The 14,665-nt window shown below is 39.6% G+C and overlaps 1 protein-coding gene across 3 annotated transcripts in view; it reads left to right on the forward strand.

Moving 5' to 3' along the window:
* The window catches only part of Helz (Helicase with zinc finger), a 132,184-nt gene that overhangs the window by 38,107 nt on the left and 79,412 nt on the right, over nucleotides 1-14,665 (forward strand). For all 3 annotated transcript variants that reach the window (XM_053775214.2, XM_053775216.2, XM_053775215.2), the window contains exon 3: nucleotides 5,582-5,739. The gene's annotated coding sequence lies outside the window, so the exon portion shown is untranslated. The remainder of the gene's footprint in view (nucleotides 1-5,581; nucleotides 5,740-14,665) is intronic.

Genomic DNA, 14,665 nt, shown 5'->3' on the forward strand with positions numbered 1-14,665 from the left:
TGGTCGTGTGTTCTCTTAAGGTTGGTAAGGAGAAGTTTGAGTGAGGGTTTATATTTGCGTGTATTGTTCTATGTATGTAGTAGGCACATGAATAAGTGTGGATGTTCTTTATGGTGAGCAAATGTAGACTTTTGAATAGAGGTGGAGTATGCTGTCATGAATGGGAATTTGTTATCATTCTGATTGCAGCCTTTTGCTGGGTTATTAGAGGCCTTAGGTGATTTGTTGTTGTTGACCCCCATGCACAAATTCCATGTGTGAGATAAAGGTAGATGAGTGAGTGATACAGTGCAAGGAGAGCTGATTGTGGAACATAGTACTGTATCTTTGATTGTATACCTACTGTCTTAGAGATTTTCTGGGAAATTTGTTGTATGTGTCTGGAATTTGAGGCTACTGTCTAGGTGGATTCCTAGAAATTTTTCCTTTGTGAGTCTTGTGATGGGTGATCCATTTAGTGTTTTATGTTAAGTGGAACATTTGCAACTCTGGTTACAAACTGAATGAAATAGGTTTTGTCAGTATTTAGGGTAAGTTTTACAAAGCAGAAGTGTTATAAGAAGAGCAGAGTATATGGAGAGTAAAAGAAAGGTAAAGAGAGTGGTGAGAGAGTGCAAAAGGAGAGCAGATGATAGAGTGGGAGAGGCACTGTCAAGAAATTTTAATGAAAATAAGAAAAAATTTTGGAGTGAGTTAAACAAGTTAAGAAAGCCTAGGGAAAATATGGATTTGTCAGTTAAAAACAGAGTAGGGGAGTTAGTAGATGGGGAGATGGAGGTATTGGGTAGATGGCGAGAATATTTTGAGGAACTTTTAAATGTTAAGGAAGAAAGGGAGGCAGTAATTTCATGCACTGGTCAGGGAGGTATACCATCTTTTAGGAGTGAAGAAGAGCAGAATGTAAGTGTGGGGGAGGTACGTGAGGCATTACGTAAAATGAAAGGGGGTAAAGCAGCTGGAACTGATGGGATCATGACAGAAATGTTAAAAGCAGGGGGGGATATAGTGTTGGAGTGGTTGGTACTTTTGTTTAATAAATGTATGAAAGAGGGGAAGGTACCTAGGGATTGGCAGAGAGCATGTATAGTCCCTTTATATAAAGGGAAAGGGGACAAAAGAGACTGTAAAAATTATAGAGGAATAAGCTTACTGAGTATACCAGGAAAAGTGTACGGTAGGGTTATAATTGAAAGAATTAGAGGTAAGACAGAATGTAGGATTGCGGATGAGCAAGGAGGTTTTAGAGTGGGTAGGGGATGTGTAGATCAGGTGTTTACATTGAAGCATATATGTGAACAGTATTTAGATAAAGATAGGGAAGTTTTTATTGCATTTATGGATTTAGAAAAGGCATATGATAGAGTGGATAGAGGAGCAATGTGGCAGATGTTGCAAGTATATGGAATAGGTGGTAAGTTATTAAATGCTGTAAAGAGTTTTTATGAGGATAGTGAGGCTCAGGTTAGGGTGTGTAGAAGAGAGGGAGACTACTTCCCGGTAAAAGTAGGTCTTAGACAGGGATGTGTAATGTCACCATGGTTGTTTAATATATTTATAGATGGGGTTGTAAAGGAAGTAAATGCTAGGGTGTTTGGGAGAGGGGTGGGATTAAATTATGGGGAATCAAATTCAAAATGGGAATTGACACAGTTACTTTTTGCTGATGATACTGTGCTTATGGGAGATTCTAAAGAAAAATTGCAAAGGTTAGTGGATGAGTTTGGGAATGTGTGTAAAGGTAGAAAGTTGAAAGTGAACATAGAAAAGAGTAAGGTGATGAGGGTGTCAAATGATTTAGATAAAGAAAAATTGGATATCAAATTGGGGAGGAGGAGTATGGAAGAAGTGAATGTTTTCAGATACTTGGGAGTTGACGTGTCGGCGGATGGATTTATGAAGGATGAGGTTAATCATAGAATTGATGAGGGAAAAAAGGTGAGTGGTGCGTTGAGGTATATGTGGAGTCAAAAAACGTTATCTATGGAGGCAAAGAAGGGAATGTATGAAAGTATAGTAGTACCAACACTCTTATATGGGTGTGAAGCTTGGGTGGTAAATGCAGCAGCGAGGAGACGGTTGGAGGCAGCGGAGATGTCCTGTTTAAGGGCAATGTGTGGTGTAAATATTATGCAGAAAATTCGGAGTGTGGAAATTAGGAGAAGGTGTGGAGTTAATAAAAGTATTAGTCAGAGGGCAGAAGAGGGGTTGTTGAGGTGGTTTGGTCATTTAGAGAGAATGGATCACAGTAGAATGACATGGAAAGCATATAAATCTATAGGGGAAGGAAGGCGGGGTAGGGGTCGTCCTCGAAAGGGTTGGAGAGAGGGGGTAAAGGAGGTTTTGTGGGTAAGGGGCTTGGACTTCCAGCAAGCGTGCGTGAGCGTGTTAGATAGGAGTGAATGGAGACGAATGGTACTTGGGACCTGACGATCTGTTGGAGTGTGAGCAGGGTAATATTTAGTGAAGGGATTCAGGGAAACCGGTTATTTTCATATAGTCGGACTTGAGTCCTGGAAATGGGAAGTACAATGCCTGCACTTTAAAGGAGGGGTTTGGGATATTGGCAGTTTGGAGGGATATGTTGTGTATCTTTATATGTTTATGCTTCTAGACTGTTGTATTCTGAGCACCTCTGCAAAAACAGTGATAATGTGCGAGTGTGGTGAAAGTGTTGAATGATGATGAAAGTATTTTCTTTTTGGGGATTTTCTTTCTTTTTTGGGTCACCCTGCCTCGGTGGGAGACGGCCGACTTGTTGAAAAAAAAAAAAAAAAAAAAAAAAAAAAAAAATTATTCGTTATCTATCACAGTTCATCTAATATGACATAATAAACAATATTAATAACATAGAAACATGATATATACTCTAGAATGAATAAAATATGTTATAATGTATGTGAGGATAAGTGATGGAAGTGTTGTTGTTGGGTTTATAATGGCCACTGAGAGAAGCTGTACAGGCTTCTGCCACCACCACTAACCACAAACAATATATGAACGTAATTTATAAATAAGAAGTATTTACATTTTAATTTATAAATAAGAAATATTTACTTTTTAATTTATAAATAAGCAAGTAAGTTTATTCAGGTATACACATACAGTTACGTGCATAGATTATCATACTTAGCAGCATATGTGTACAGTACCTAGGATAACCCAAAAAAGTTAGAGTGACTTATGTATTTCCATTGGGGTTCTTTTATATTTACATTTATATTTACACTTTTATATTTACACTTACTTGCAGGAGATGTTAGTTTAATTAGTTTGATGGAGGAGATGCTGGCAGAGGTTTATAGTGGTGGAAGATACGTAGCAAGTCGGTGCATGTTTAACGGCTTGATACACATACAACAACATTGGACAGTTACTTTCGTGCTGTTTTTCTATCACTTACTCGCTTAACTTACTTGCTACACTGTTAATTCTACACTTTATTGCTAGCTGCCACTATAGCTTTAGTATCATACATATTGCAGAATCACTGAATCACTGCAGAAGGCACATTCATCCCTCTCTCTTCCTCCTCCACTTTGGTACTTTGCTACTAGTTTTTTCTTGAATTTTATTGTGTTTCTTAAAAACTTTCTTTGGACCCATGGTGGCTTATATAGCAGTTACAAGCATTAAAAACAATGGAATAATACAAAATATATCACATGTACATGTGGAATCGTCCTCCCTGGCTTGTAAACAATGGCACACTACCTTGTACATGGACTCAGGCCGCACGGACACGTTCGGGACAAATGTCCTTATCTGAGTTTTTCATCTTTGGCTGAGCCAATATTTTTACGCAAAAACACATTGGTATCCGATTTTATCGCTATCTAATGACATCGTTACCGAGGGTCCACTGCAATGCCGTAATAATAATCTTCTTTCTTTTCTTCTTTCAAATAATAATAATAATAATAATAATAATAATAATAATAATAATAATGGATCAAAGTAGAATGACATGGAGAGTGTATAAATCTGTAGGGGAAGGAAGGCGGGGTAGGGGTTATCCTCGGAAAGGTTGGAAGGAAGGGGTAAGGGAGGTTTTGTGGGCGAGGGGCATGGACTTCCAGCAGGCGTGCATGAGCGTGTTCGATAGGAGTGAATGGAGACAGATGGTATTTGGGACCTGACGAGCTGTTGGAGCGTGAGCAGGGTAATATTTAGTGAAGGGATTCAGGGAAACCTGTTATTTTTATATAGCCGGACTTGAGTCCTGGAAATGGGAAGTACAATGCCTGCACTCTAAAGGAGGGGTTCGTGATATTGGCAGTTTGGAGGGATATGTTGTGTATCTTTATACATATATGCTTCTAAACTGTTGTGTTCTGAGCACTGATGAGCATTGCCCTCACTTTGTTTGTGCTGGTGCACAAACATGTCTGTCTATCCCTCTAGCTCTCTGTCTCAGAGAGAGCCACAAGACTGTGTCATCGCCTTTACTCGTATCTTCAAGCAGAGTATAGCACTTTGTCTGGATTTTTGGGGTTATCCTAGGTAAGTGTTACATACTGGTTATTATCGAGGTTTTTGATATTTCCTTTCTCCTGTAAGTGGTGGCATATCTGAAGCTCGCTCATAACTTGGATTTTGGCTCACAACTCAAAGCAAAAAATTGACTGAGCAATGGCTTGTAACTTGGAAAACTCGTAAGTTGGGGCACTCGTAAGTCAAGGTACCACTGTACTATAATAACAAGTGAGCTTCAGAACACAACAAAACAACAAACGCCGCCATTAGATGGTACAGTGAATACCACAACAACGCTCACCATCACCAGTGAAAAGTGTGGAGGAAAAGCCAAAAATCAGTGAAAAGTGAAGTGAAAAAAATAAAAAATAAATTGTAGCAGTTAAGCTTAGTGATAAACTGTAGCATTAAGAGTGTAGCAAGTAAGTTAAGTGATTAAGCAATAGAAAAAGGATGAAACAAAATGAACTCCTGACAGCATACGCCGCTCTGCCTATCTTTTCCACCGTGGACCTTCCCCAGCATCTCTTCTCTAAGGTAAATGGTGTTATTTATATTGTTTTTTATGTCATATTAGGTAAATAAACCATAGAGTTGATATTAGCATTAAATTGAAGTGTATTTTGTCCTGCCTTCAGAGCAGGAATTCCGCTGGAACGGATTAATGGCTTTTCGGTTAATTTAAATGATGAAAATTGACTCGGCATATGAGCAGATCGGGATACGAGCTAGGTCACGGAATGGATTAAACTCATAAGCCGAGGTTCCACTGTTTACGATTACCTCTAGCAGGAATAAGATGGATCATCAAGTGCAGAGTTAACCTGTCATAAGTTAAGGGTTAATAATATCTGATTCATATTACTTTAGAGTACTGTATTTAGATTTTGTTCATACAGTGTATGCATTGGGGATCTAGAATATTCTGCAGTGTTTGAAGGCTCTGTATGTACAACACTTGGTACTTTTAAAAACTTTGAGATTTGGGTGCTTTAGGATTACAGTATATTTTATAATTAAAGTGCCTGTGTTGTGTCTTGACAGTTGAAAACACCTTGCTTTCATAGGAGCAGTTAATTCTGTAACTAATTAATGAATTTTTTTTCAGAGAGCACTGAAGATAGGAATACCATTTGAAGGATCAAGTTTGGAAATTTTGGAGAATGCGATATCTCGACCTGTAGCCGTGGCGGTCAGAAGGATGAGTCTCGTGCTGCTTCTTGCTGTCCAAGGTTCATCCCTTTTGACCACCAGCATGACACTATCGTAAGTCTGCTTAAGTTTTGAATTGCTGTGAAGTAGAGTGAGTCATCTTAGCCTTTATACTTCCCATCTGTCTTACATAAGCTGACCAGATTCAGACAGCAAGTGCACTGTTGACCCTATACAAAGTTCTGTAATTTACAAGGGGGTCCCCAACTGTGACATTGCTCCCACTGTCCAGTTATTAAAAAAAAAATAAATCCTGTAAAATAGTAGAATATCTTTTTTCTGAATATAATGTCACCAAAAGTGTGAAATTTGATGGAAAACTTAAGGAATTACGCAGGCGCAAATTTAGTAGTCTCAGCACAATTTACGGATTGGCAATTTCACCCACTTTAAAGTCTTATTTTAAATAAATTCCAGTGTTCCATTTGACAAAATTCTTAGTTATTTTGCCTTCCATTTTCTATTTCTTGGATAATAAAATGCTATAACCAAGAACAATTGGTCATGGTATAAGGCATCCCAATAAAACAAACTGGGGTTGTAGAAGGGCCTTACCTGTCCTGAAGAAAATCTGCAAAAATTGAATGTTTTTGCAACTCTGAGTCCAATTTCAAGCTACATGTAGTGTACTTCCATTACAGAAACTAACGAAAATCATTTCTATTTCGGTAGTTTGTCTTCCATTCTATCAAATGATACCAAAAAAAACTATAAAAACTATCCTAAAAAGCAACTCGAAGGTGCTGTTTTAAACCAAACACTTGGACAAAGTTTTGCTCTTCCTATCATGCAATATTACAAAATCATATTACGTATAACATTGTAGTTGACAAGATACAGTGGACCCCCGGTATTCGATGGCATCGGTATTCGACAGATCCGGTATTCGATGCATTATATCGCAAAAATTTTGCCTCGGTATCTGATCGAAAACCCGGTATTCGATACGATTCGTACGAGACGTGTCCACGTGTGGCCTGAACTGCCCCGTGTGTGCCAGTGTTTACAAGCCAGCCAGTGTGCGCGCATCTAAGGATACATTCAGTACATTCCATATTATCCATTTTATCACTGTTTTTGGTGCTTGTTTCACCATGGGCCCCAAGAAAGCTTCTAGTACCAACCCTTCGAGAAAAAAGGCGCTAATGACTATTGAAATAAAGAAAGAGCTAATTGCAAAGTACGAAAGTGGAGTGCGTGTGTCGGAGCTGGTCATGTTGTATAATAAACCCCAATCAACCATCTCTACTATAGTGACCAGGAAAACAGCAATCAAGGAAGCTGTTCTTGCAAAAGGTGCAACTGTGATTACGGTAGGAGACTTTGACCTGCCTCGCATGGGCCAGTAGGCCTGCTTCAGTGTTCCTTCGTTCTTATGTTCTTATGACTGTTATTGGTGTGGATAAATGAAAAACAGATTGCAGGAGATAGCATCTCTCAAGCGATCATTTGTGAAAAGGCTAGGCAGTTGCATGACAATTTGGCAAAGAAATTGCCTGCAACTAGTGGTGATGTGAGTGAATTTAAGGCCAGCAAAGGTTGGTTTGAAAGATTTTAGATTCGTAGTGGCATACATAGTGTGATTAGGCATGGTGAGGCTGCCAGTCCAGACCAAAGAGCAGCTGAAAAATATGTGAAGGAATTCAAGGATTACATAGACAGTGAAGACTTGAAACCTGAACAAGTGTTTAATTGTGACGAAAATACCAAGCAGGACCTACATTACTCAGGAGGAAAAGGCACTCCCAGGACATAAGCCTATGAAAGACAGGCTTACTCTGTTAATGTGTGCCAATGTTAGTGGTGATTGCAAAGTGAAGCCTTTATTAGTGTATCACTCTGAAACTCCCAGAGTGTTCAGGAAAAACAATGTCCTCAAGGCTAATTTGTGTGTGCTGTGGAGGGCAAACAGTAAGGCATGGGTCACTAGGGACTTCTTCTATGACTGGTTACACCATGCATTTGCCCCCACTGAAAAATTTCGTATTTGAAAAGAAATTAGACCTTAAGTGCCTCCTGGTATTAGACGATGCCCCTGGTCATCCTAAAGACTTGGCAGAGCGACTTTCTGGGGACATGAGCTTCATTAAGGTCAAGTTTTTGCCTCCTAATACCACTCCTCTCCTGCAGCCCATGGACCAGCAGGTCATTTCCAACTTCGAGAAATTGTACACAAAAGCTATGTTTCAAAAGTGCTTTGTAGTGACCACAGAAACTCAACTGACTCTAAAAGAGTTTTGGAAGGATCACTTTAATATCCTCGATTGTATAAACCTTATAGGTACTGCTTGGGAGGAAGTGACTAAGAGGACCTTGAACTCTGCTTGGAAAAAACTGTGGCCAGAATGTGTAGACCAAAGGGATTTTGAATGATTTGAGGCTAACCCTGAGAATCCTATGCCAGTTGAGGAATCCACTGTGGCATTGGGGAAGTCTTTGGGGTTGGAGGTTAGTGGGGAGGATGTGGAAGAGTTAAAGGTAAGTGTCAATTATTTTTTTGTTATTGTAATTATTTTGTTGCATTGAACGTAATATTTCATGTAAAAATTTATTTTTTTCATACTTTTGGGTGTCTTGCATGGATTAGTTTGATTTCCATTATTTCTTATGAGGAAAATTGATTTGCTTTTCGATATTTTCGGTATTCGATGAGCTTTCAGGAACGGATTAATATCGAATACCGGGGGTCCACTGTATTGTAAAATCATATAACACAATAGCTGACAAGATATTTCAAAATCATATTAAAAGTTGGCCATCACTAATCCGGCAATCGGTAATCCAGTTCCATCAGTAATCCAGCACTAATTTCAGCTAGTGTAACTTCAAATTTCCGGGGTTGCTACATCAACTTGCGCTACTGTTTGGTGGTGCTACTTGCTGCATAAATCATTCTATTTTCTTTTTCTCCATTTATTGTTATAATCTGCTCACTTTTAGCTCTTGCCATGGTTGCAGCGAATAAGATAAATGCCTCTCATTGTGTAAGGCACACACTCACCATACATTGTCCGTAAAAGATAAGGTGGCTTTGAAGCCACTGTTGGTCACCATGAACTCGGCTTATTCAGATAAGCTGTGATCGGTAAATTTGGGCCTACATATGAGAGAATAGGTCTTTGTGGTAAGTGTGCACTATATAAAAACAATCCTGCAGCACGCAGTGCATAGCGACCATGTTTATGGTGTAAACTTGACTTCGTGGTGTATTTTTGTATGGTTGTATTCTCGTTTTTTGGTCTCATTTGATAGAATGGAAAATATATTACAGAAATAGATATACATGTATGTAATTTTGATTGGTTTCACGTCGGAAAATGCCTTAAAATTGAGCTGAAATTAGCAGAAATGTTTCATTATTGCTGATGTTTAAAAGTAAACAAATGACGATACAGTCCAGTATGTGTCCAGTTGGCCAGTCTAATATGCAGTCACAAATAGGTTGACAGATAAAATGTTATTTTAGTGACTACTTTATTGGGTAGTTGAAATAGGTGAATGGGCAGTTTCTTGTACTCAATTGACAGCATAGAAGGGATAGTACTAGCGAAATAGCTATGAGTTTGGTAGACTGGAACAGTGGAATGGGCCAAAAATAGGGTGTAAAGTGGGTGAAATCGCTGATGTGATTCTAACCTAACCACTCTGTAATCCGGCAAAATCGCTAATCCAGCACCCTACAGGTCCTGAGGATGCCGGATTAGTGATGGCCAACCTGTATAACTAGTTGATAAGATATTGCAAAATCATATAACACTATAATTGACAAGATATTGCAAAATCATATTATCCACCTGGAGAAGAGAGAGGTGTAGAGGAGAGAGAGAGAGAGTTTGGGAAATGTTTTGTGAGTGCTTGGGGAGTTTTGAACCAAGTGAGAGAATACTTTTTTGTTGGGAATCTCAATACTGAAGTGGGTAAAAATGTTGTAGAGGGAGTAGTGGAAATATAAACACATATGCAGTATAATGTGATCCTCTATTGACAACGTTTTGCCCTCACAGTGGGCTTTTTCAAGTCACAAACAGATCTACCTGGGGTGGAAGGTACGCGAGTATTTATAGTCAGGTTCAGAATGCTGAGGTCAGGTGGAGAATACTGCATCTGATGATGTACCGAGTGGGGTTACAGAATCTAAAATTTTGTTTAGCTTGGAAGGGAGATTGGATAAGTTTATGAGCAGACCTTCTGCAGTGTTCTTCCATTCCTATGCTCTTATGTGGGATAGCGATGAAGAAGTTTCTTCGCAAGTGGTTCCGCTATGTTATAGAAACCACTATTCTGGTTGATGCTGTCGGGTATAGAAATAAGTGATGATTCCAGGATTCTTCGGTATTGAGTGTTGTCTTCTGTGGCGATAAGTCTTGAGTTTCTGTAGTTTATCAAGTGGTTGAGTGAATTACGGTGTTGTACACAGGCATTCCTTGTATCGTCAGACCTGCTTGCGTATTGGTGTTCTGAAATACATGTTTGGAGGTCCCTTGATGTTTTGCCCATGTATAATTTGTTGCAGTCATTACAAGGGATTATGTATACCCCTTGCAGAGGGTGGAAGCTTGTCCTGTCTATCACTGGTAATGTCCTTGATGGTCATGGTTGTGGAGGTAGATACTTGGAATGAGGTATCTACCTCCACAACCATGACCATCAAGGACATTACCAGTGATAGACAGGACACGCTTCCACCCTCTGCAGGGGTATACATAATCCCTTGTAATGACTGCAACAAATTATACGTGGGCGAAACATCAAGGGACCTCCAAACACGTATTTCAGAACACCATTACGCAAGCAGGTCTGACGATACAAGGAATGCCTGTGTACAACACCGTAATTCACACAACCACTTGATAAACTACAGGAACTCAAGACTTATCGCCACAGAAGACAACACTCAATACCGAAGAATCCTGGAATCATCACTTATTTCTATATCTGGCAACTTCAACCAGAATAGTGGCTTCTGTAATGTAGCGGAACCACTTGCGAAGAAACTTCTTCATCGCTATCCCACATAAGAACATAGGAATGGAAGAACACTGCAGAAGGTCTGCTCACAAACTTATCCAATCTCCCTTCCAAGCTACCCAAGATTTTAGACTCTATAACCCCACTTGGTACATCATCAGATGCAGTATTCTCCACCTGACCTCAGCATTCTGAACCTGACTATAAATACTCGTGTACCTTCCACCCCAGGTAGATCTGTTTGTGACTTGAAAAAGCCCACTGTGAGGGCGAAACATTGTCAATAAAGGATCACATTATACTGCATTTTTTTATTATTATTATTATTATTAACTCACTGGCTGATTCCCACCAAGGCAGGGTGACCCGAAAAAGAAAAACTTTCACCATCATTCACTCCATCACTGTCTTGCCAGAAGGGTGCTTTACACTACAGTTTTTAAACCTCAACATAAGCACCCCTCCTTCAGAGTGCAGGCACTGTACTTCCCATCTCCAGGACTCAAATCCTGCCTGCCGGTTTCCCTGAATCCCTTCATAAATGTTACTTTGCTCACACTCCAACAGCACGCCAAGTATTAAAAACCATTTGTTTCCATTCACTCCTGTCAAACACGCTCACACATGCCCGCTGGAAGTCCAAGCCCCTCGCACAAAAAACCTCCTTTACCCCTTCCCTCCAACCTTTCCTAGGCCGACCCCTACCCCGCCTTCTTTCCACTACAGACTGATACACTCTTGAAGTCATTCTGTTTTGCTCCATTCTCTCTACATGTCGGAACCACCTCAACAACCCTTCCTCAGCCCTCTGGACAACAGTTTTGGTAATCCTGCACCTCCTCCTAACTTCCAAACTACGAATTCTCTGCATTATATTCACACCACACATTGCCCTCAGACATGACATCTCCACTGCCTCCAGCCTTCTCCTCGCTGCAACATTCATCACCCATGCTTCACACCCATATAAGAGCGTTGGTAAAATTATACTCTCATACATTCCCCTCTTTGCCTCCAAGGACAAAGTTCTTTGTCTCCACAGACTTCTAAGTGCACTTCTCACCCTTTTCCCCTCATCAATTCTATGATTCACCTCATCTTTCATTGACCCATCCGCTGACACGTCCACTCCCAAATATCTGAATGCATTCACCTCCTCCATACTCTCTCTCTCCAATCTGATATCCAATCTTTCATCACCTAATCTTTTTGTTATCCTCATAACCTTACTCTTTCCTGTATTCACTTTTAATTTTCTTCTTTTGCATACCCTACCAAATTCATCCACCAACCTCTGCAACTTCTCTTCAGAATCTCCCAAGAGCACAGTGTCATCAGCAAAGAGCAACTGTTACAACTCCCACTTTATGTGCGATTCTTTATCTTATAACTCCACGCCTCTTGCCAAGACCCTCGCATTTACTTCTCTTACAACCCCATCTATAAATATATTAAACAACCACGGTGACATCACACATCCTTGTCTAAGGCCTACTTTTACTGGGAAATAATCTCCCTCTTTCCTTCATACTCTAACTTGAGCCTCACTATCCTCGTAAAAACTCTTCACTGCTTTCAGTAACCTACCTCCTACACCATACACCTGCAACATCTGCCACATTGCCCTCCTATCCACCCTGTCATACGCCTTTTCCAAATTCATAAATGCCACAAAAACCTCTTTAGCCTTATCTAAATACTGTTCACTTATATGTTTCACTGTAAACACCTGGTTCACACACCCCCTACCTTTCCTAAAGCCTCCTTGTTCATCTGCTATCCGCTTCTCCATCTTACTCTTAATTCTTTCAATAATAACTCTACCATACACTTTACCAGGTATACTCAACAGACTTATCCCCCTATAATTTTTGCACTCTCTTTTGTCCCCTTTGCCTTTATACAAAGGAACTATGCATGCTCTCTGCCAATCCCTAGGTACCTCACCTTCTTCCATACATTTATTAAATAATTGCACCAACCACTCCAAAACTTCAGTGGACCCCCAGTTAACGATATTTTTTCACTCCAGAAGTATGTTCAGGTTCCAGTAGTGACCGAATTTGTTCCTATAAGGAATGTTGTGAAGTAGATTAGTCCATTTCAGACCCCCAAACATACACGTACAAACGCACTTACATAAATACACTTACATAATTGGTCGCATTCGGAGGTGATCGTTATGCGGGGATCCACTGTATATCCCCACCTGCTTTTAACATTTCTATCTTTATCCCATCAATCCCGGCTGCCTTACCCCCTTCCATTTTACCTACTGCCTCACGAACTTCCCCCACACTCACAACTGGCTCTTCCTCACTCCTACAAGATGTTATTCCTCCTTGCCCTATACATGAAATCACAGCTTCCCTATCTTCATCAACATTTAACAATTCCTCAAAATATTCCTTCCATCTTCCCAGTATCTCTAACTCTCCATTTAATAACTCTCCTCTTCTATTTTTAACTGACAAATCCATTTGTTCTCTAGGCTTTCTTAACTTGTTAATCTCACTCCAAAACTTTTTCTTATTTTCAACAAAATTTGTTGATAACATCTCACCCACTCTCTCATTTGCTCTCTTTTTACATTGCTTCACCACTCTTTTAACCTCTCTCTTTTTCTCCATATACTCTTCCCTCCTTGCATCACTTCTACTTTGTAAAAACTTCTCATATGCTAACTTTTTCTCCCTTACTACTCTCTTTACATCATCATTCCACCAGTCGCTCCTCTTCCCTCCCGCACCCACTTTCCTGTAACCACAAACTTCTGGTGAACACTAACACTACATTTTTAAACCTACCTGTACTTCTTCGACCCCGTTGCCTATGCTCTCATTAGCCCATCTATCCTCCAATAGCTGTTTATATCTTACCCTAACTGCCTCCTCTTTTAGTTTATAAACCTTCACCTCTCTCTTCCCTGATGCCTCTATTCTCCTTGTATCCCATCTACCTTTTACTCTCAGTGTAGCTACAACTAAAAAGTGATCTGATATGTCTGTGGCCCCTCTATAAACATGTACATCCTGAAGTCTACTCAACAGTCTTTTATCTACCAATACATAATCCAACAAACTACTGTCATTTCGCCCTACATCATGTCTTGTATACTTATTTATCCTCTTTTTCTTAAAATACGTATTACCTATAACTAAACCCCTTTCTATACAAAGTTCAGTCAAAGGGCTCCCATTATCATTTACACCTGGCACCCCAAACTTACCTACCACACCCTCTCTAAAAGTTTCTCCTACTTCAGCATTCAGGTCCCCTACCACAATTACTCTCTCACTTGATTCAAAGGTTCCTATACATTCATTTAACATCTCCCCAAATCTCTCTCTCTCCTCTACATTCCTCTCTTTTTCAGGTGCATACATGCTTATTATGACCCACTTTTTGCATCCAGCCTTTACTTTAATCCACATAATCCTTGAATTTACACATTCATATTCTCTTTTCTCCTTCCATAACTGATCCTTCAACATTACTGCTACCCCCTTTCTTTGCTCTAACTCTCTCAGATACTCCAGATTTAATCCCATTTATTTCCCCCCACCGAAACTCCCCTACCCCCTTCAGCTTTGTTTCGCTTAGGGCCAGGACATCCAACTTCTTTTCATTCATAACATCAGCAATCATCTGTTTCTTGTCATCCGCACTACATCCACGCACATTCAAGCATCCAAGCTTTATAAAGTTTTTCTTCTTTTTTTTTTAGTAAATGTCTACAGGAGAAGGGGTTACTAGCCCATTGCTCCCGGCATTTTAGTCGCCTCATGCGACACGCATGGCTTACGGAGGAAAGATTCTTTTTCACTTCCCCATGGACAACAGAAGAAATAAAGAAGAACAAGAGCTATTTAGAAAAAGGAGAAAAACCTAGATGTATATATATATATATATATATATATATATATATATATATATATATATATATATATATATATATATATATATATATATATATATATATATATATATATATATATTTTTTTTTTTTTTT

Source organism: Cherax quadricarinatus, chromosome 11, assembly GCF_038502225.1.
Source record: "Cherax quadricarinatus isolate ZL_2023a chromosome 11, ASM3850222v1, whole genome shotgun sequence".
NCBI classification, from domain to species: domain Eukaryota; kingdom Metazoa; phylum Arthropoda; class Malacostraca; order Decapoda; family Parastacidae; genus Cherax; species Cherax quadricarinatus.